Source organism: Pleurodeles waltl, chromosome 7, assembly GCF_031143425.1.
Source record: "Pleurodeles waltl isolate 20211129_DDA chromosome 7, aPleWal1.hap1.20221129, whole genome shotgun sequence".
Classification (NCBI taxonomy): domain Eukaryota; kingdom Metazoa; phylum Chordata; class Amphibia; order Caudata; family Salamandridae; genus Pleurodeles; species Pleurodeles waltl.
In genome coordinates this window covers 174983559-175006938 of record NC_090446.1, presented here as the reverse complement: position 1 = coordinate 175006938, position 23380 = coordinate 174983559, and positions in this window count along the sequence as shown.

The window sequence follows — 23380 nt, the reverse complement described above, 5'->3', positions numbered from 1 at the left end:
TTCTGTTACCCAGAATCCTTTGCAAACATCAAAATGCGGTAAAAAAAAAAACTTTTTCCTCACATTCCGGTGACAGAGAGGAGCTACAAATTTCCTTCCACCCAGCATTACCCCAAGTCTCCCGATAAAAATGGTACATCACCTGTGTGGGTAGGCCTAGTGCTTGTGACAGGAAGTTCCCCAAAACACAATGTGGACACATCATATTTTCGCAAAGAAAACAGCTGTTTTTTGTAAAGTGCCTAGCTTCGATTTTGGCCTCTAGCTCAGCCGGCACCTAGGGAATCCTAACAAACCTGTGCATTTTTGAAAAGTTGACAACTAGGGGAATCCAAGAAGGGGTGACTTGTGGGGCTCTCACCAGGTTCTGTTACCCAGAATCCTTTGTAAACCTCAAAATTAGGCCAAAAAAACACCTTTTCCTCACATTTCGATGACAGAAAGTTCTGGAATCTGAGAGGAGCTACAAATTACCTTCCACCCAGCTTTCCCCCAAGTCTCCCGATATAAATGGTACCTCACTTGTGTGGGTAGGCCTAGTGCTCGTGACAGAAAATTCCCCAAAACACAATGTGGCCACATCGTATTTTCCCAAAGAAAACAGAGATGTTTTTTGTAAAGTGCCTATCTGCTGATTTTGGCCTCTAGTTCAGCCGGCACCTAGGGAAACCCACCACACCTGTGTATTTTTGAAAAGTAGGCACCTAGGGAAATCCAAGATGGGGTGACTTGTGGGGCTCTCACCAGCTTCTGTTACCCAGAATCCTTTGCAAACCTCAAATTGTGGCAAAAGAAACACTTTTTCTTCACATTTCGGTGACAGAAAGTTCTGGAATCTGAGAGGAGCTACAAATTTCCTGCCACCCAGCTTCCCCCCAAGTTTCCCAATAAAAATGTTTCCTGACTTGTGTGGGTACGCCTAGTGCTCGCAACAGGAAATTCCCCCAAACACAATGTGGACACATCACATTTTCCCAAAGAAAACAGAGCTGTTTTTTCTAAAGTGCCTAGCTGTCGATTTTGGTAGCTAGGGAAACCTACTCAACCTGTGCATTTTTGAAAAGTAGCCACCTAGGGGAATCCAAGATGGGGAGACTTGTGGGGTTCTCACCAGGTTTTGTTACCCCGAGTCCTTTGCAAACCTCAAATTTTGGCAAAAAAAACACTTTTTCTTGACATTGCAGTGACTGAAAGTTCTGGAATCTGAGAGGAGGTGCAAAGTTCCTTCCACCCAGCTTTCCCCCAAGTCTCCAGATAAAAATGGGACCTCACTTGATTGGGTAGGCCTAGCGCCCATGACAGGAAATGCCCCCAAAACACAATGTGGAGACATCACATTTTCTCAAAGAAAACAAAACTGTTTTTTGCAAAGTGCTTTCCTGTGGATTTTGCCCTGTAGTTCAATCAGCACCAAGGGAAACCTACCAAACCTGTGCATTTTTTAAAAGTTGACACCTAGAAGAATCCAAGATAGTGTGACTTGTGGGGCTCTCACCAGGTTCTGTTACCCAGAATCCTTTGCAAACCTCGCAATTAGGCCACAAAAACACTTTATCCTCCCATTTCGGTGACAGAAAGTTTTGGAATCTGAGAGGAGCTACAAATATCCTTCCACCCACCGTTCCCACCAGTCTCCCGATAAAAATGGTACCTCATTTGTGTGGGTACGCCTAGAGCTCGCGACAGGACAATCCCCAAAACACAATGTGGACACATCACATTTTCCCAAAGAAAACAGAGCTGTTTTTAGTAAAGTGCCCAGCTGTCGATTTTGGCCTCTAGCTCAGCCGGCACCTAGGGAAACTGACCAAACATGTCCATTTTTTAAAAGAAGTCACTTAGGGGAATCCAAGATGAGGTGACTTGTGGGGCTCTCACCAGGTTCTGTTACCCAGAATCCTTCGGAAAGCTCAAAATTAGGCTAAAAAAACACTTTTTCCTCACATTTGGGTGATAGAAAGTTCTGGAATCTGAGAGGAGCTACAATTTCCTTCCCCCCAGCGTTCCCCCAAGTTTCCCAATAGAAATGGTACCTCACATGTGTGGGTAGGCCTACTGATCGCAACAGGAAATTCCCCAAAACACACTGTGGACACATCACATTTTCCCATAGAAAACAGACTGTTTTTGCAAGGTGTCTACCTGTGGATTTTGCCCTCTAGCTCAGCTGGCACCAAGGGAAACCTACCAAACCTGTGCATTTTTTAAAAGTTGACACCTAGGGAAATCCAAGATGGGGTGACTTGTGGGGCTCTCACCAGGTTCTATTACCCAGAATACTTTGCAAACCTCAAAATGTGGAGAAAAAAAAACACTTTTTCTTGACATTGCAGTGACTGAATGTTCTGGAATCTGAGAGGAGGTACAAATTTCTTTCCACCCAGCTTTCCCCCCAAGTCTCCAGATAAAATGGGACCTCACTTGATTGGGTAGGCCTAGCGCCAGTGACGGGAAATGCCCCAAAACACAATGTGGAGACATCACATTTTCTCAAAGAAAACAAAACAGTTTTTTGCAAAGTGCCTAACTGTGGATTTTGCCCTGTAGTTCACTCAGCATCAAGGGAAACCTACCAAACCTGTGCATTTTTGAAAAGTTGACACCTAGAGAAATCCAAGATGGGGTGACTTGTGGGGCTCTCACCAGGTTCTGTTACCCAGAATCCTTTGCAAACCTCAAAATTAGGCCACAAAAACACTTTTTCCTAACATTTCGCTGACAGAAAGTTTTGGAATCAGAGAGGAGCTACAAATATCCTTCCACCCACCGTTCCCACCAGTCTCCCGATAAAAATGGTACCTCACTTGTGTGTTTACGCCTAGTGCTTGTGGACACATCACATTTTCACAAAGAAAACAGAGCTGATTTTAGTAAAGTGCCCAGCTGTCGATTTTGGCCTCTACTTCAGCCGGCACCTAGGGAAACCGACCAAACATGTAAAAAAAAATTTAAAAGACACCTAGGGGAATCCAAGATGGGGTGACATGTGGGGCTTTCATCAGGTTCTGTTACCCAGAATCCTTTGCAAACCTCAAAATTAGGCCACAAAAACACTTTTTCCTCACATTTGGGTAATAGAAAGTTCTGGAATCTGAGAGGAGCTACAATTTCCTTCCACCCAACGTTCCCCCAAGTCTCCCAGTAAAAATGGTACCTCACATGTGTGGGTAGGCCTACTGATCATAACGGGAAATTCCCCAAAACACAATGTGGACACATCATATTTTCCCAAAGAAAACAGAGCTGTTTCTGTAAGGTGTCTACCTGTGGATTTTCCCCTCTAGCTCAGCCGGAAACCTACCAAACCTGTGCATTTTTGAAAAGTAGGCACCTAGGGGAATCCAAGATGGGGAGACTTGTGGGGTTCTCACCAGGTTCTGTTACCCAGAATCCTTTGCAAACATCAAAATGTGGTAAAAAAAAAAACTTTTTCCTCACATTCCGGTGACAGAGAGGAGCTACAAATTTCCTTCCACCCAGCATTACCCCAAGTCTCCCGATAAAAATGGTACATCACCTGTGTGGGTAGGCCTAGTGCTTGTGACAGGAAATTCCCCAAAACACAATGTGGACACATCATATTTTCGGAAAGAAAACAGAGCTGTTTTTTGTAAAGTGCCTAGCTTCGATTTTGGCCTCTAGCTCAGCCGGCACCTAGGGAAACCTAACAAACCTGTGCATTTTTGAAAAGTTGACAACTAGGGGAATCCAAGAAGGGGTGACTTGTGGGGCTCTCACCAGGTTCTGTTACCCAGAATCCTTTGTAAACCTCAAAATTAGGCCAAAAAAACACCTTTTCCTCACATTTCGATGACAGAAAGTTCTGGAATCTGAGAGGAGCTACAAATTACCTTCCACCCAGCTTTCCCCCAAGTCTCCCGATATAAATGGTACCTCACTTGTGTGGGTAGGCCTAGTGCTCGTGACAGAAAATTCCCCAAAACACAATGTGGCCACATCATATTTTCCCAAAGAAAACAGAGATGTTTTTTGTAAAGTGCCTATCTGCTGATTTTGGCACCTAGTTCAGCCGGCACCTAGGGAAACCCACCACACCTGTGTATTTTTTAAAAGTAGGCACCTAGGGAAATCCAAGATGGGGTGACTTGTGGGGCTCTCACCAGGTTCTGTTACCCAGAATCCTTTGCAAACCTCAAATTGTGGCAAAAGAAACACTTTTTCTTCACATTTCGGTGACAGAAAGTTCTGGAATCTGAGAGGAGCTACAAATTTCCTTCCACTAAGAATTCTCCCAAGTTTCCCAATAAAAATGGTACCTGACTTGTGTGGGTATGCCTCGTGCTCGCGACAGGAAATTCCCCAAAACACAATGTGGACACATCACATTTTCCCAAAGAAAACAGAGCTGTTTTTTCTAAAGTGCCTAGCTGTCGATTTTGGTAGCTAGGGAAACCTACTCAACCTGTGCATTTTTGAAAAGTAGCCCCCTAGGGGAATCCAAGATGGGGAGACGTGTGGGGTTCTCACCAGGTTTTGTTACCCAGAATCCTTTGCAAACCTCAAATTTTGGCAAAAAAAACACTTTTTCTTGACATTGCAGTCACTGAAAGTTCTGGAATCTGAGAGGAGGTGCAAAGTTCCTTCCACCCAGCTTTCCCCCAAGTCTCCAGATAAAAATATGACCTCACTTGATTGGGTAGGCCTAGCGCCCATGACAGGAAATGCTCCCAAAACACAATGTGGAGACATCACATTTTCTCAAAGAAAACAGAACTGTTTTTTGCAAAGTGCCTTCCTGTGGATTTTGCCCTGTAGTTCAATCAGCACCAAGGGAAACCTACCAAACCTGTGCATTTTTTAAAAGTTGACACCTAGGAGAATCCAAGATAGTGTGACTTATGGGGCTCTCACCAGGTTCTGTTACCCAGAATCCTTTGCAAACCTCGCAATTAGGCCACAAAAACACTTTTTCCTCCCATTTCGGTGACAGAAAGTTTGGGAATCTGAGAGGAGCTACAAATATCCTTCCACCCACCGTTCCCACCAGTCTCCCGATAAAAATGGTACCTCATTTGTGTGGGTACGCCTAGAGCTCGCGACAGGATAATCCCCAAAACACAATGTGGACACATCACATTTTCCCAAAGAAAACAGAGCTGTTTTTAGTAAAGTGCCCAGCTGTCGATTTTGGCCTCTAGCTCAGCCGGCACATAGGGAAACTGACCAAACATGTCCATTTTTTAAAAGAAGTCACTTAGGGGAATCCAAGATGAGGTGACTTGTGGGGCTCTCACCAGGTTCTGTTACCCAGAATCCTTTGCAAAGCTCAAAATTAGGCTAAAAAAACACTTTTTCCTCATATTTGGGTGATAGAAAGTTCTGGAATCTGAGAGGAGCTACAATTTCTTTCCACCCAGCATTCCCCCAAGTTTCCCAATAGAAATGGTACCTCACATGTGTGGGTAGGCCTACTGATCGCAACAGGAAATTCCCCGAAACACACTGTGGACACATCACATTTTCCCATAGAAAACAGACTGTTTTTGCCTGTAAAACCTGTGGATTTTACCCTCTAGCTCAGCTGGCACCAAGGGAAACCTACCAAACCTGTGCATTTTTGAAAAGTTGACACCTAGGGAAATCCAAGATGGGGTGACTTGTGGGGCTCTCACCAGGTTCTATTACCCAGAATACTTTGCAAACCTCAAAATGTGGAGAAAAAAAAACACTTTTTCTTGACATTGCGGTGACTGAATGTTCTGGAATCTGAGAGGAGGTACAAATTTCTTTCCACCCAGCTTTCCCCCCAAGTCTCCAGATAAAATGGGACCTCACTTGATTGGGTAGGCCTAGCGCCAGTGACAGGAAATGCCCCAAAACACAATGTGGAGACATCACATTTTCTCAAAGAAAACAAAACAGTTTTTTGCAAAGTGCCTACCTGTGGATTTTGCCCTGTAGTTCACTCAGCATCAAGGGAAACCTACCAAACCTGTTCATTTTTGAAAAGTTGACACCTAGTGAAATCCAAGATGGGGTGACTTGTGGGGCTCTCACCAGGTTCTGTTACCCAGAATCCTTTGCAAACCTCAAAATTAGGCCACAAAAACACTTTTTCCTCACATTTCGCTGACAGAAAGTTTTGGAATCTGAGAGGAGCTACAAATATCCTTCCACCAACCGTTCCCACCAGTCTCCCGATAAAAATGGTACCTCACTTGTGTGGGTACGCCTAGTGCTTGTGGACACATCACATTTTCCCAAAGAAAACAGAGCTGATTTTAGTAAAGTGCCCAGCTGTCGATTTTGGCCTCTACTTCAGCCGGCACCTAGGGAAACCGACCAAACATGTAAAAAAAAATTAAAAAGACACCTAGGGGAATCCAAGATGGGGTGACATGTGGGGCTTTCATCAGGTTCTGTTACCCAGAATCCTTTGCAAACCTCAAAATTAGGCCACAAAAACACTTTTTCCTCACATTTGGGTAATAGAAAGTTCTGGAATCTGAGAGGAGCTACAATTTCCTTCCACCCAACGTTCCCCCAAGTCTCCCAGTAAAAATGGTACCTCACATGTGTGGGTAGGCCTACTGATCATAACGGGAAATTCCCCAAAACACACTGTGGACACATCATATTTTCCCAAAGAAAACAGAGCTGTTTCTGTAAGGTGTCTACCTGTGGATTTTGTCCTCTAGCTCAGCCGGAAACCTACCAAACCTGTGCATTTTTTAAAAGTAGGCACCTATGGGAATCCAAGATGGGGAGACTTGTGGGGTTCTCACCAGGTTCTATTACCCATAATACTTTGCAAACCTCAAATTGTGGCAAAAAAACACTTTTTGTTGACATTGCGGTGACTGAATGTTCTGGAATCTGAGAGGAAGTACAAATTTCCTTCCACCCAGCTTTCCCCCCAAGTCTCCAGATAAAATGGGACCTCACTTGATTGGGTAGGCCTAGCGCCCGTGGCAGGAAATGCCCCCAAAACACAATGTGGAGACATCACATTTTCTCAAAGAAAACAAAACTCTTTTTTGCAAAGTGCCTACCTGTGGATTTTGCCCTGTAGTTCATTCAGCACCAAGGGAAACCTACCAAACCTGTGCATTTTTTAAATGTTGACACCAAGGGGAATCCAAGATGGGGTGACTTGTGGGGCTCTCACCAGGTTCTGTTACCCAGAATCCTTTGCAAACCTCAAAATTAGGCCACAAAAACACCTTTTCCTCACATTGACAGAAAGTTTTGGAATCTGAGAGGAGCTACAAATATCCTTCCACCCACCGTTCCTACCAGTCTCCCGATAAAAATGGTACCTCACTTGTGTGGGTACGCCTAGTGCTTGTGGACACATCACATTTTCCCAAAGAAAACAGAGCTGTTTTTAGTAAAGTGCCCAGCTGTCGATTTTGACCTCTAGCTCAGCCGGCACCTAGGGAAACCGACCAAACACCTAGGGGAATCCAAGATGGGGTGACTTGTGGGGCTCTCACCAGGTTCTGTTACCGAGAATCCTTTACAAACCTCAAAATTAGGCCACAAAAACACTTTTTCCTCACATTTGGGTAATTGAAAGTTCTGGAATCTGAGAGGAGCTACAAATTTCCTTCCACCCAGCATTCCCCCAAGTCTCCCAATAAACATGGGACCTGACTTGTGTGGGTACGCCTAGTGCTCGCGACAGGAAATTCACCAAAACACAATGTGGACACATCACATTTTCCCAAAGAAAACAGAGCTGTTTTTTGTAAAGTATCTAGCTGTCGATTTTGGCCTCTAGCACAGCCGACACCTAGGGAAACCTACCACACCTGTGTATTTTTTTAAAAGTAGGCACCTAGGGGAATCCAAGATGGGGTGACTTGTGGGGCTCTCACCAGGTTCTGTTACCCAGAATCCTTTGCAAACCTCAAATTGTGGCAAAAGAAACACTTTTTCTTCACATTTTGGTGACAGAAAGTTCTGGAATCTGAGAAGAGGTACAAACTTCCTTCCACCCAGTTTTCCCCCAAGTCTCCCAATAAAAATAGTACCTGACTTGTGTGGGTACGCCTAGTGCTCACAACAGGAATTTCCCCAAAACACAATGTGGACACATCACATTTTCCCAATGAAAACAGAGCTGTTTTTTGTAAAGTGCCTAGCGGTCGATTTTGGTACCTAGGGAAACCTACCCAACCTGTGCATTTTTGAAAAGTAGGCACCTAGGTGAATCTAAGATGGGGATTCTTGTGGGGTTCTCACCAGGTTCTATTACCCAGAATACTTTGCAAACCTCAATTGTGGCAAAAAAAAAACTTTTTCTTGACATAGCGGTGACTGAATGTCCTGGAATCTGAGAGGAGGTACAAATTTCCCTCCACCCAGCTTCCCCCCAAGCCTCCAGATAAAATGGGACCTCACTTGATTGGGTAGGCCTAGCGCCCGTGACAGGAAATGCCCCAAAACACAATGTGGAGACATCACATTTTCTCAAAGAAAACAAAACTGTTTTTTGCAAAGTGCCTACCTTTGGATTTTGCCCTGTAGTTCACTAATCACCAAGGGAAACCTACCAAACCTGTTTAATTTTGAAAAGTTGACACCTAGGGGAATCCAAGATGGGGTGACTTGTGGGGCTCGCACCAGGTTCTGTTACCCAGAATCCTTTGCAAACCTCCAAATTAGGCCACAAAAACACTTTTTCCTCACATTTCGGTGACAGAAAGTTTTGGAGTCTGAGAGGAGCTACAAATATCCTTCCACCCACCGTTCCCACCAGTCACCCGATAAAAATGGTACCTCACTTGTGTGGGTACGCCTAGTGCTTGTGGACACATCACATTTCCCCAAAGAAAACAGAGCTGTTTTTAGTAAAATGCCCAGCTGTTGATTTTGGCCTCTAGCTCAGCCGGCACCTAGGGAGACCGACCAAACATGTCCACTTTTTAAAAGAAGACACCTAGGGGAATCCAAGATGGGGTGACTTGTTGGGCTTTCACCAGGTTCTGTTACCCAGAATCCTATGCAAACCTCAAAATTAGGCCACAAAAACACTTTTTCCTCCCATTTCGGTGACAGAAAGTTTTGGAATCTGAGAGGAGCTACAAATATCCTTCCACCCACCGTTCCCACCAGTATCCCGATAAAAATGGTACCTCATTTGTGTGGGTATGCCTAGAGCTCGCGACAGGACAATCCCCAAAACACAATGTGGACACATCACATTTTCCCAAAGAAAACAGAGCTGTTTTTAGTAAAGTGCCCACTTGTCGATTTTGGCCTCTAGCTCAGCCGGCAGCTAGAGAAACTGACCAAACATGTCCTTTTTTTAAAAGAAGACACCTAGGGGAATCCAAGATGGGGTGGCTTGTAAGGCTCTCACCACGTTCTGTTACCCAGGATCATTTGCAAACCTCAAAATTAGGCCAAAAAACAATTTTTCCTCACATTTTGGTGACAGAAAGTTCTGGAATCTGAGAGGTGCTACAAATTTCCTTCCACCCAGCGTTCCCCCAAGTCTCCCAATAAAAATGTTACCTCACATGTGTGGGTAGGCCTAGTGACAGCAACAGGAAATTCCCCAAAACACAATGTGGACACATCACATTTTCCCAACGAAAATAGAGCTGTTTTTTGTAAAGTGCCTAGCTTCGATTTTGGCCTCTGGCTCAGCCGGCACCTAGGGAAACCTACCAAACCTGTGCATTTTTGAAAAGTTGACACCTAGCAAAATCCCAGATGGGGTTACTTATGGGGCTCTCACCAGGTTCTGCTCCCCAGAATCCTTTGAAACCTCAATATGTGGCAAAAAAAATACTTTTTCCTCACATTTCGGTGACAGAAAATTCTGGAATCTGAGAGGAGCTACAAATTTCCATCCACCCAGCATTCCCTTAAGTCTACCGATAAAAATTGTACCTCACTTGTGTGGGTAGGCCTAGTGCCAGTGACACCAAATGCCCCAAAACACAATGTGGACACATCCCATTTTCTCAAAGAAAACAGAGCTGTTTTTTTGCAAAGTGCCTACTTGTGGATTTTGCCCTCTATCTCAGCCGGCACCTAGGGAAACCTTCCAAACCTGTGCATTTTTGAAAAGTTGACACCTAGAGAAATCCAAGATGGGGTGACTTGTGGGGCTCTCACCCGGTTCTGTTACCCAGAATCCTTCGCAAACCTCAAAATTAGGCCACAAAAACACTTTTTCCTCACATTTCGGTGACAGAAAGTTTTGGAATCTGAGAGGAGCTACAAATATCCTTCCACCCACCGTTCCCACCAGTCACCCGATAAAAATGGTACCTAACTTGTGTGGGTACGCCTAGTGCTTGTGGACACATCACATTTCCCCAAAGAAAACAGAGCTGTTTTTAGTAAAATGCCCAGCTGTCGATTTTGGCCTCTAGCTCAGCCGGCACCTAGGGAGACCGACCAAACATGTCCACTTTTTAAAAGAAGACACCTAGGGGAATCCAAGATGGGGTGACTTGTGGGGCTTTCACCAGGTTCTGTTACCCAGAATCCTATGCAAACCTCAAAATTAGGCCACAAAAACACTTTTTCCTCCCATTTCGGTGACAGAAAGTTTTGGAATCTGAGAGGAGCTACAAATATCCTTCCACCCACCGTTCCCACCAGTATCCCGATAAAAATGGTACCTCATTTGTGTGGGTACGCCTAGAGCTCGCGACAGGACAATCCCCAAAACACAATGTGGACACATCACATTTTCCCAAAGAAAACAGAGCTGTTTTTAGTAAAGTGCCCACTTGTCGATTTTGGCCTCTAGCTCAGCCGGCAGCTAGAGAAACTGACCAAACATGTCCTTTTTTTAAAAGAAGACACCTAGGGGAATCCAAGATGGGGTGACTTGTGGGGCTCTCACCAGGTTCTCTTACCCAGAATCCTTTGCAAACCTCAAAATTAGGCTAAAAAAAAAAACACATTTTCCTCACATTTGGGTGATAGAAAGTTCTGGAATCTGAGAGGAGCTACAAATTTCTTTCCACCCAGCGTTCCCCCAAGTCTCCCAATAAAAATGGTACCTCACATGTGTGGGTAGGCCTACTGATCGCAACAGGTAATTCCCCAAAACACAGTGTGGACACATCACATTTTCCCAAAGAAAACAGAGCTCTTTTTTGCAAGGTGTCTACCTGTGGATTTTGCCCTCTAGCTCAGCCGGCACCAACGGAAACCTTCCAAACCTGTGCATTTTTTAAAAGTTGACACCTAGGGGAATCCAAGATGCGGTGACTTGTGGGGCTCTCACCAGGTTCTGTTACACAGAATCCTTTTGCAAACCTCAAAATGTGGCAAAAAAGCACTTTTTCCTCACATTTCGGTGACTGAAAGTTCTGCAATCTGAGAGGAGCTACAAATTTCCTTCCACCCAGCATTCCCCCAAGTCTCCCAATAAAAATGGGACCTGACTTGTGTGGGTACGCCTAGTGCTCGCGACAGGAAATTCCCCAAAACACAATGTGTACACATCACATTTTCCCAAAGAAAACAGAGCTGTTTTTTGTAAACTATCTAGCTGTCGATTTTGGCCTCTAGCTCAGCCAACACCTAGGGAAACCTACCACACCTGTGTATTTTTCAAAAGTAGGCACCTAGGGGAATCCAAGATGGGGTGACTTGAGGGGCTCTCTCCAGGTTCTGTTACCCAGAATCCTTTGCAAACCTCAAATTGTGGCAAAAGAAACACTTTTTCTTCACATTTCGGTGACAGAAAGTTCTGGAATCTGAGAGGAGGTACAAATTTCCTTCCACCCAGCTTTCCCCCAAGTCTCCCAATAAAAATGGTACCTGACTTGTGTGGGTACGCTTAGTGCTCGCGACAGGAAATTCTCCAAAACACAATGTGGACACATCACATTTTCCCAATGAAAACAAATTTGTTTTTTGTAAAGTGCCTAGCTGTCGATTTTGGTACCTAGGGAAACCTACCCAACCTGTGCGTTTTTTAAAAGTAGGCACCTAGGGGAATCCAAGGCGGGGAGACTTGTGGGGTTCTCACCAGGTTCTGTTAACTAGAATACTTTGCAAACCTCAAATTGTGGCAAAAAAAACACTTTTTCTTGACATTGCGGTGACTGAAAGTTCTGGAATCTGAGAGGAGCTATAAATTTCCTTGCACCCAGCTTTCCCCCCAAGTCTCCAGATAAAATGGGACCTCACTTGATTGGGTAGGCCTAGCGCCCGTGACAGGAAATTCCCCAAAACACAATGTGGACCCATCACATTTTCCCAAAGAAAACAGAGCAGCTTTTTTGCAAAGTGCCTACCTGTGGATTTTGCCCTCTAGCTCAGCCAGCACCTAGGGAAACCTAACAAACCTGTGCATTTTTTAAAAGTTGACACCTATGGGAATCCAAGGTGAGGTGGCTTGTGGGGCTCTCACCACGTTCTGTTACCCAGAATCATTTGCAAACCTCAAAATTAGGCCCAAAAACACTTTTTCCTCACATTTCGGTGACAGAAAGTTCTGGAATCTGAGAGGTGCTACAAATTTCCTTCCACCCAGCGTTCCCCCAAGTCTCCCAATAAAAATGTTATCTCACATGTGTGGGTAGGCCTAGTGATCGCAACAGGAAATTCCCCAAAACACAATGTGGACACATCACATTTTCCCAACGAAAATAGAGCTGTTTTTTGTAAAGTGCCTAGCTTCGATTTTAGCCTCTAGGTCAGCCGTCACCTGGGAAACCTACCAAACTTGTGCATTTTTGAAAAGTTGACACCTAAGGGAATCCCAGATGGGGTGACTTGTGGGGCTCTCACCAGGTTCTGCTCCCCAGAATCCTTTGAATCCTCAATATGTGGCAAAAAAAATACTTTTTCTTCACATTTCGGTGACAGAAAATTCTGGAATCTGAGAGGAGCTACAAATTTCCATCCACCCAGCATTCCCTTAAGTCTACCGATAAAAATTGTACCTCACTTGTGTGGGTAGGCCTAGTGCCAGTGACACCAAATGCCCCAAAACACAATGTGGACACATCCCATTTTCTCAAAGAAAACAGAGCTGTTTTTTTGCAAAGTGCCTACTTGTGGATTTTGCCCTCTATCTCAGCCGGCACCTAGGGAAACCTTCCAAACCTGTGCATTTTTGAAAAGTTGACACCTAGAGGAATCCAAGATGGGGTGACTTGTGGGGCTCTCACCCGGTTCTGTTACCCAGAATCCTTCGCAAACCTCAAAATTAGGCCACAAAAACACTTTTTCCTCACATTTCGGTGACAGAAAGTTTTGGAATCTGAGAGGAGCTACAAATATCCTTCCACCCACCGTTCCCACCAGTCACCCGATAAAAATGGTACCTCACTTGTGTGGGTACGCCTAGTGCTTGTGGACACATCACATTTCCCCAAAGAAAACAGAGCTGTTTTTAGTAAAATGCCCAGCTGTCGATTTTGGCCTCTAGCTCAGCCGGCACCTAGGGAGACCGACCAAACATGTCCACTTTTTAAAAGAAGACACCTAGGGGAATCCAAGATGGGGTGACTTGTGGGGCTTTCACCAGGTTCTGTTACCCAGAATCCTATGCAAACCTCAAAATTAGGCCACAAAAACACTTTTTCCTCCCATTTCGGTGACAGAAAGTTTTGGAATCTGAGAGGAGCTACAAATATCCTTCCACCCACCGTTCCCACCAGTATCCCGATAAAAATGGTACCTCATTTGTGTGGGTACGCCTAGAGCTCGCGACAGGACAATCCCCAAAACACAATGTGGACACATCACATTTTCCCAAAGAAAACAGAGCTGTTTTTAGTAAAGTGCCCACTTGTCGATTTTGGCCTCTAGCTCAGCCGGCAGCTAGAGAAACTGACCAAACATGTCCTTTTTTTAAAAGAAGACACCTAGGGGAATCCAAGATGGGGTGACTTGTGGGGCTCTCACCAGGTTCTCTTACCCAGAATCCTTTGCAAACCTCAAAATTAGGCTAAAAAAAAAAACACATTTTCCTCACATTTGGGTGATAGAAAGTTCTGGAATCTGAGAGGAGCTACAAATTTCTTTCCACCCAGCGTTCCCCCAAGTCTCCCAATAAAAATGGTACCTCACATGTGTGGGTAGGCCTACTGATCGCAACAGGTAATTCCCCAAAACACAGTGTGGACACATCACATTTTCCCAAAGAAAACAGAGCTCTTTTTTGCAAGGTGTCTACCTGTGGATTTTGCCCTCTAGCTCAGCCGGCACCAAGGGAAACCTTCCAAACCTGTGCATTTTTTTAAAGTTGACACCTAGGGGAATCCAAGATGGGGTGACTTGTGGGGCTCTCACCAGGTTCTGTTACACAGAATCCTTTTGCAAACCTCAAAATGTGGCAAAAAAGCACTTTTTCCTCACATTTCGGTGACTGAAAGTTCTGCAATCTGAGAGGAGCTACAAATTTCCTTCCACCCAGCATTCCCCCAAGTCTCCCAATAAAAATGGGACCTGACTTGTGTGGGTACGCCTAGTGCTCGCGACAGGAAATTCCCCAAAACACAATGTGTACACATCACATTTTCCCAAAGAAAACAGAGCTGTTTTTTGTAAACTATCTAGCTGTCGATTTTGGCCTCTAGCTCAGCCGACACCTAGGGAAACCTACCACACCTGTGTATTTTTTAAAAGTAGGCACCTAGGGGAATCCAAGATGGGGTGACTTGTGGGGCTCTCACCAGGTTCTGTTACCCAGAATCCTTTGCAAACCTCAAATTGTGGCAAAAGAAACACTTTTTCTTCACATTTCGGTGACAGAAAGTTCTGGAATCTGAGAGGAGGTACAAATTTCCTTCCACCCAGCTTTCCCCCAAGTCTCCCAATAAAAATGGTACCTGACTTGTGTGGGTACGCTTAGTGCTCGCGACAGGAAATTCTCCAAAACAGAATGTGGACACATCACATTTTCCCAATGAAAACAAATTTGTTTTTTGTAAAGTGCCTAGCTGTCGATTTTGGTACCTAGGGAAACCTACCCAACCTGTGCGTTTTTTAAAAGTAGGCACCTAGGGGAATCCAAGGCGGGGAGACTTGTGGGGTTCTCACCAGGTTCTGTTAACTAGAATACTTTGCAAACCTCAAATTGTGGCAAAAAAAACACTTTTTCTTGACATTGCGGTGACTGAAAGTTCTGGAATCTGAGAGGAGCTACAAATTTCCTTGCACCCAGCTTTCCCCCCCAAGTCTCCAGATAAAATGGGACCTCACTTGATTGGGTAGGCCTAGCGCCCGTGACAGGAAATTCCCCAAAACACAATGTGGACCCATCACATTTTCCCAAAGAAAACAGAGCAGCTTTTTTGCAAAGTGCCTACCTGTGGATTTTGCCCTCTAGCTCAGCCAGCACCTAGGGAAACCTAACAAACCTGTGCATTTTTTTAAAGTTGACACCTATGGGAATCCAAGGTGAGGTGGCTTGTGGGGCTCTCACCACGTTCTGTTACCCAGAATCATTTGCAAACCTCAAAATTAGGCCCAAAAACACTTTTTCCTCACATTTCGGTGACAGAAAGTTCTGGAATCTGAGAGGTGCTACAAATTTCCTTCCACCCAGCGTTCCCCCAAGTCTTCCAATAAAAATGTTATCTCACATGTGTGGGTAGGCCTAGTGATCGCAACAGGAAATTCCCCAAAACACAATGTGGACACATCACATTTTCCCAACGAAAATAGAGCTGTTTTTTGTAAAGTGCCTAGCTTCGATTTTGGCCTCTAGGTCAGCCGTCACCTAGGGAAACCTACCAAACCTGTGCATTTTTGAAAAGTTGACACCTAGGGGAATCCCAGATGGGGTGACTTGTGGGGCTCTCACCAGGTTCTGCTCCCCAGAATCCTTTGAATCCTCAATATGTGGCAAAAAAAATACTTTTTCTTCACATTTCGGTGACAGAAAATTCTGGAATCTGAGAGGAGCTACAAATTTCCATCCACCCAGCATTCCCTTAAATCTACCGATAAAAATTGTACCTCACTTGTGTGGGTAGGCCTAGTGCCAGTGACACCAAATGCCCCAAAACACAATGTGGACACATCCCATTTTCTCAAAGAAAACAGAGCTGTTTTTTTGCAAAGTGCCTACTTGTGGATTTTGCCCTCTATCTCAGCCGGCACCTAGGGAAACCTTCCAAACCTGTGCATTTTTGAAAAGTTGACACCTAGAGGAATCCAAGATGGGGTGACTTGTGGGGCTCTCACCCGGTTCTGTTACCCAGAATCCTTCGCAAACCTCAAAATTAGGCCACAAAAACACTTTTTCCTCACATTTCGGTGACAGAAAGTTTTGGAATCTGAGAAAAGCTACAAATATCCTTCCACCCACCGTTCCCACCAGTCACCCGATAAAAATGGTACCTCACTTGTGTGGGTACGCCTAGTGCTTGTGGACACATCACATTTCCCCAAAGAAAACAGAGCTGTTTTTAGTAAAATGCCCAGCTGTCGATTTTGGCCCCTAGCTCAGCCGGCAGCTAGAGAAACTGACCAAACATGTCCTTTTTTTAAAAGAAGACACCTAGGGGAATCCAAGATGGGGTGACTTGTGGGGCTCTCACCAGGTTCTCTTACCCAGAATCCTTTGCAAACCTCAAAATTAGGCTAAAAAAAAAAAACACATTTTCCTCACATTTGGGTGATAGAAAGTTCTGGAATCTGAGAGGAGCTACAAATTTCTTTCCACCCAGCGTTCCCCCAAGTCTCCCAATAAAAATGGTACCTCACATGTGTGGGTAGGCCTACTGATCGCAACAGGTAATTCCCCAAAACACAGTGTGGACACATCACATTTTCCCAAAGAAAACAGAGCTCTTTTTTGCAAGGTGTCTACCTGTGGATTTTGCCCTCTAGCTCAGCCGGCACCAAGGGAAACCTTCCAAACCTGTGCATTTTTTTAAAGTTGACACCTAGAGGAATCCAAGATGGGGTGACTTGTGGGGCTCTCACCAGGTTCTGTTACACAGAATCCTTTTGCAAACCTCAAAATGTGGCAAAAAAGCACTTTTTCCTCTCATTTCGGTGACTGAAAGTTCTGCAATCTGAGAGGAGCTACAAATTTCCTTCCACCCAGCATTCCCCCAAGTCTCCCAATAAAAATGGGACCTGACTTGTGTGGGTACGCCTAGTGCTCGCGACAGGAAATTCCCCAAAACACAATGTGTACACATCACATTTTCCCAAAGAAAACAGAGCTGTTTTTTGTAAACTATCTAGCTGTCGATTTTGGCCTCTAGCTCAGCCAACACCTAGGGAAACCTACCACACCTGTGTATTTTTCAAAAGTAGGCACCTAGGGGAATCCAAGATGGGGTGACTTGAGGGGCTCTCTCCAGGTTCTGTTACCCAGAATCCTTTGCAAACCTCAAATTGTGGCAAAAGAAACACTTTTTCTTCACATTTCGGTGACAGAAAGTTCTGGAATCTGAGAGGAGGTACAAATTTCCTTCCACCCAGCTTTCCCCCAAGTCTCCCAATAAAAATGGTACCTGACTTGTGTGGGTACGCTTAGTGCTCGCGACAGGAAATTCTCCAAAACACAATGTGGACACATCACATTTTCCCAATGAAAACAAATTTGTTTTTTGTAAAGTGCCTAGCTGTCGATTTTGGTACCTAGGGAAACCTACCCAACCTGTGCGTTTTTTAAAAGTAGGCACCTAGGGGAATCCAAGGCGGGGAGACTTGTGGGGTTCTCACCAGGTTCTGTTAACTAGAATACTTTGCAAACCTCAAATTGTGGCAAAAAAAACACTTTTTCTTGACATTGCGGTGACTGAAAGTTCTGGAATCTGAGAGGAGCTATAAATTTCCTTGCACCCAGCTTTCCCCCCAAGTCTCCAGATAAAATGGGACCTCACTTGATTGGGTAGGCCTAGCGCCCGTGACAGGAAATTCCCCAAAACACAATGTGGACCCATCACATTTTCCCAAAGAAAACAGAGCAGCTTTTTTGCAAAGTGCCTACCTGTGGATTTTGCCCTCTAGCTCAGCCAGCACCTAGGGAAACCTAACAAACCTGTGCATTTTTTAAAAGTTGACACCTATGGGAATCCAAGGTGAGGTGGCTTGTGGGGCTCTCACCACGTTCTGTTACCCAGAATCATTTGCAAACCTCAAAATTAGGCCCAAAAACACTTTTTCCTCACATTTCGGTGACAGAAAGTTCTGGAATCTGAGAGGTGCTACAAATTTCCTTCCACCCAGCGTTCCCCCAAGTCTCCCAATAAAAATGTTATCTCACATGTGTGGGTAGGCCTAGTGATCGCAACAGGAAATTCCCCAAAACACAATGTGGACACATCACATTTTCCCAACGAAAATAGAGCTGTTTTTTGTAAAGTGCCTAGCTTCGATTTTAGCCTCTAGGTCAGCCGTCACCTAGGGAAACCTACCAAACCTGTGCATTTTTGAAAAGTTGACACCTAGGGGAATCCCAGATGGGGTGACTTGTGGGGCCCTCACCAGGTTCTGCTCCCCAGAATCCTTTGAATCCTCAATATGTGGCAAAAAAAATACTTTTTCTTCACATTTCGGTGACAGAAAATTCTGGAATCTGAGAGGAGCTACAAATTTCCATCCACCCAGCATTCCCTTAAGTCTTCCGATAAAAATTGTACCTCACTTGTGTGGGTAGGCCTAGTGCCAGTGACACCAAATGCCCCAAAACACAATGTGGACACATCCCATTTTCTCAAAGAAAACAGAGCTGTTTTTTTGCAAAGTGCCTACTTGTGGATTTTGCCCTCTATCTCAGCCGGCACCTAGGGAAACCTTCCAAACCTGTGCATTTTTGAAAAGTTGACACCTAGAGGAATCCAAGATGGGGTGACTTGTGGGGCTCTCACCCGGTTCTGTTACCCAGAATCCTTCGCAAACCTCAAAATTAGGCCACAAAAACACTTTTTCCTCACATTTCGGTGACAGAAAGTTTTGGAATCTGAGAGGAGCTACAAATATCCTTCCACCCACCGTTCCCACCAGTCACCCGATAAAAATGGTACCTCACTTGTGTGGGTACGCCTAGTGCTTGTGGACACATCACATTTCCCCAAAGAAAACAGAGCTGTTTTTAGTAAAATGCCCAGCTGTCGATTTTGGCCTCTAGCTCAGCCGGCACCTAGGGAGACCGACCAAACATGTCCACTTTTTAAAAGAAGACACCTAGGGGAATCCAAGATGGGGTGACTTGTGGGGCTTTCACCAGGTTCTGTTACCCAGAATCCTATGCAAACCTCAAAATTAGGCCACAAAAACACTTTTTCCTCCCATTTCGGTGACAGAAAGTTTTGGAATCTGAGAGGAGCTACAAATATCCTTCCACCCACCGTTCCCACCAGTATCCCGATAAAAATGGTACCTCATTTGTGTGGGTACGCCTAGAGCTCGCGACAGGACAATCCCCAAAACACAATGTGGACACATCACATTTTCCCAAAGAAAACAGAGCTGTTTTTAGTAAAGTGCCCACTTGTCGATTTTGGCCTCTAGCTCAGCCGGCAGCTAGAGAAACTGACCAAACATGTCCTTTTTTTAAAAGAAGACACCTAGGGGAATCCAAGATGGGGTGACTTGTGGGGCTCTCACCAGGTTCTCTTACCCAGAATCCTTTGCAAACCTCAAAATTAGGCTAAAAAAAAAAACACATTTTCCTCACATTTGGGTGATAGAAAGTTCTGGAATCTGAGAGGAGCTACAAATTTCTTTCCACCCAGCGTTCCCCCAAGTCTCCCAATAAAAATGGTACCTCACATGTGTGGGTAGGCCTACTGATCGCAACAGGTAATTCCCCAAAACACAGTGTGGACACATCACATTTTCCCAAAGAAAACAGAGCTCTTTTTTGCAAGGTGTCTACCTGTGGATTTTGCCCTCTAGCTCAGCCGGCACCAAGGGAAACCTTCCAAACCTGTGCATTTTTTTAAAGTTGACACCTAGGGGAATCCAAGATGGGGTGACTTGTGGGGCTCTCACCAGGTTCTGTTACACAGAATCCTTTTGCAAACCTCAAAATGTGGCAAAAAAGCACTTTTTCCTCACATTTCGGTGACTGAAAGTTCTGCAATCTGAGAGGAGCTACAAATTTCCTTCCACCCAGCATTCCCCCAAGTCTCCCAATAAAAATGGGACCTGACTTGTGTGGGTACGCCTAGTGCTCGCGACAGGAAATTCCCCAAAACACAATGTGTACACATCACATTTTCCCAAAGAAAACAGAGCTGTTTTTTGTAAACTATCTAGCTGTCGATTTTGGCCTCTAGCTCAGCCGACACCTAGGGAAACCTACCACACCTGTGTATTTTTTAAAAGTAGGCACCTAGGGGAATCCAAGATGGGGTGACTTGTGGGGCTCTCACCAGGTTCTGTTACCCAGAATCCTTTGCAAACCTCAAATTGTGGCAAAAGAAACACTTTTTCTTCACATTTCGGTGACAGGAAGTTCTGGAATCTGAGAGGAGGTACAAATTTCCTTCCACCCAGCTTTCCCCCAAGTCTCCCAATAAAAATGGTACCTGACTTGTGTGGGTACGCTTAGTGCTCGCGACAGGAAATTCTCCAAAACAGAATGTGGACACATCACATTTTCCCAATGAAAACAAATTTGTTTTTTGTAAAGTGCCTAGCTGTCGATTTTGGTACCTAGGGAAACCTACCCAACCTGTGCGTTTTTTAAAAGTAGGCACCTAGGGGAATCCAAGGCGGGGAGACTTGTGGGGTTCTCACCAGGTTCTGTTAACTAGAATACTTTGCAAACCTCAAATTGTGGCAAAAAAAACACTTTTTCTTGACATTGCGGTGACTGAAAGTTCTGGAATCTGAGAGGAGCTACAAATTTCCTTGCACCCAGCTTTCCCCCCCAAGTCTCCAGATAAAATGGGACCTCACTTGATTGGGTAGGCCTAGCGCCCGTGACAGGAAATTCCCCAAAACACAATGTGGACCCATCACATTTTCCCAAAGAAAACAGAGCAGCTTTTTTGCAAAGTGCCTACCTGTGGATTTTGCCCTCTAGCTCAGCCAGCACCTAGGGAAACCTAACAAACCTGTGCATTTTTTTAAAGTTGACACCTATGGGAATCCAAGGTGAGGTGGCTTGTGGGGCTCTCACCACGTTCTGTTACCCAGAATCATTTGCAAACCTCAAAATTAGGCCCAAAAACACTTTTTCCTCACATTTCGGTGACAGAAAGTTCTGGAATCTGAGAGGTGCTACAAATTTCCTTCCACCCAGCGTTCCCCCAAGTCTCCCAATAAAAATGTTATCTCACATGTGTGGGTAGGCCTAGTGATCGCAACAGGAAATTCCCCAAAACACAATGTGGACACATCACATTTTCCCAACGAAAATAGAGCTGTTTTTTGTAAAGTGCCTAGCTTCGATTTTGGCCTCTAGGTCAGCCGTCACCTAGGGAAACCTACCAAACCTGTGCATTTTTGAAAAGTTGACACCTAGGGGAATCCCAGATGGGGTGACTTGTGGGGCTCTCACCAGGTTCTGCTCCCCAGAATCCTTTGAATCCTCAATATGTGGCAAAAAAAATACTTTTTCTTCACATTTCGGTGACAGAAAATTCTGGAATCTGAGAGGAGCTACAAATTTCCATCCACCCAGCATTCCCTTAAATCTACCGATAAAAATTGTACCTCACTTGTGTGGGTAGGCCTAGTGCCAGTGACACCAAATGCCCCAAAACACAATGTGGACACATCCCATTTTCTCAAAGAAAACAGAGCTGTTTTTTTGCAAAGTGCCTACTTGTGGATTTTGCCCTCTATCTCAGCCGGCACCTAGGGAAACCTTCCAAACCTGTGCATTTTTGAAAAGTTGACACCTAGAGGAATCCAAGATGGGGTGACTTGTGGGGCTCTCACCCGGTTCTGTTACCCAGAATCCTTCGCAAACCTCAAAATTAGGCCACAAAAACACTTTTTCCTCACATTTCGGTGACAGAAAGTTTTGGAATCTGAGAAAAGCTACAAATATCCTTCCACCCACCGTTCCCACCAGTCACCCGATAAAAATGGTACCTCACTTGTGTGGGTACGCCTAGTGCTTGTGGACACATCACATTTCCCCAAAGAAAACAGAGCTGTTTTTAGTAAAATGCCCAGCTGTCGATTTTGGCCCCTAGCTCAGCCGGCAGCTAGAGAAACTGACCAAACATGTCCTTTTTTTAAAAGAAGACACCTAGGGGAATCCAAGATGGGGTGACTTGTGGGGCTCTCACCAGGTTCTCTTACCCAGAATCCTTTGCAAACCTCAAAATTAGGCTAAAAAAAAAAAACACATTTTCCTCACATTTGGGTGATAGAAAGTTCTGGAATCTGAGAGGAGCTACAAATTTCTTTCCACCCAGCGTTCCCCCAAGTCTCCCAATAAAAATGGTACCTCACATGTGTGGGTAGGCCTACTGATCGCAACAGGTAATTCCCCAAAACACAGTGTGGACACATCACATTTTCCCAAAGAAAACAGAGCTCTTTTTTGCAAGGTGTCTACCTGTGGATTTTGCCCTCTAGCTCAGCCGGCACCAAGGGAAACCTTCCAAACCTGTGCATTTTTTTAAAGTTGACACCTAGGGGAATCCAAGATGGGGTGACTTGTGGGGCTCTCACCAGGTTCTGTTACACAGAATCCTTTTGCAAACCTCAAAATGTGGCAAAAAAGCACTTTTTCCTCACATTTCGGTGACTGAAAGTTCTGCAATCTGAGAGGAGCTACAAATTTCCTTCCACCCAGCATTCCCCCAAGTCTCCCAATAAAAATGGGACCTGACTTGTGTGGGTACGCCTAGTGCTCGCGACAGGAAATTCCCCAAAACACAATGTGTACACATCACATTTTCCCAAAGAAAACAGAGCTGTTTTTTGTAAACTATCTAGCTGTCGATTTTGGCCTCTAGCTCAGCCAACACCTAGGGAAACCTACCACACCTGTGTATTTTTTTAAAGTAGGCACCTAGGGGAATCCAAGATGGGGTGACTTGTGGGGCTCTCACCAGGTTCTGTTACCCAGAATCCTTTGCAAACCTCAAATTGTGGCAAAAGAACCACTTTTTCTTCACATTTCGGTGACAGAAAGTTCTGGAATCTGAGAGGAGGTACAAATTTCCTTCCACCCAGCTTTCCCCCAAGTCTCCCAATAAAAATGGTACCTGACTTGTGTGGGTACGCTTAGTGCTCGCGACAGGAAATTCTCCAAAACACAATGTGGACACATCACATTTTCCCAATGAAAACAAATTTGTTTTTTGTAAAGTGCCTAGCTGTCGATTTTGGTACCTAGGGAAACCTACCCAACCTGTGCGTTTTTTAAAAGTAGGCACATAGGGGAATCCAAGGCGGGGAGACTTGTGGGGTTCTCAATAGGTTCTGTTAACTAGAATACTTTGCAAACCTCAAATTGTGGCAAAAAAAACACTTTTTCTTGACATTGCAGTGACTG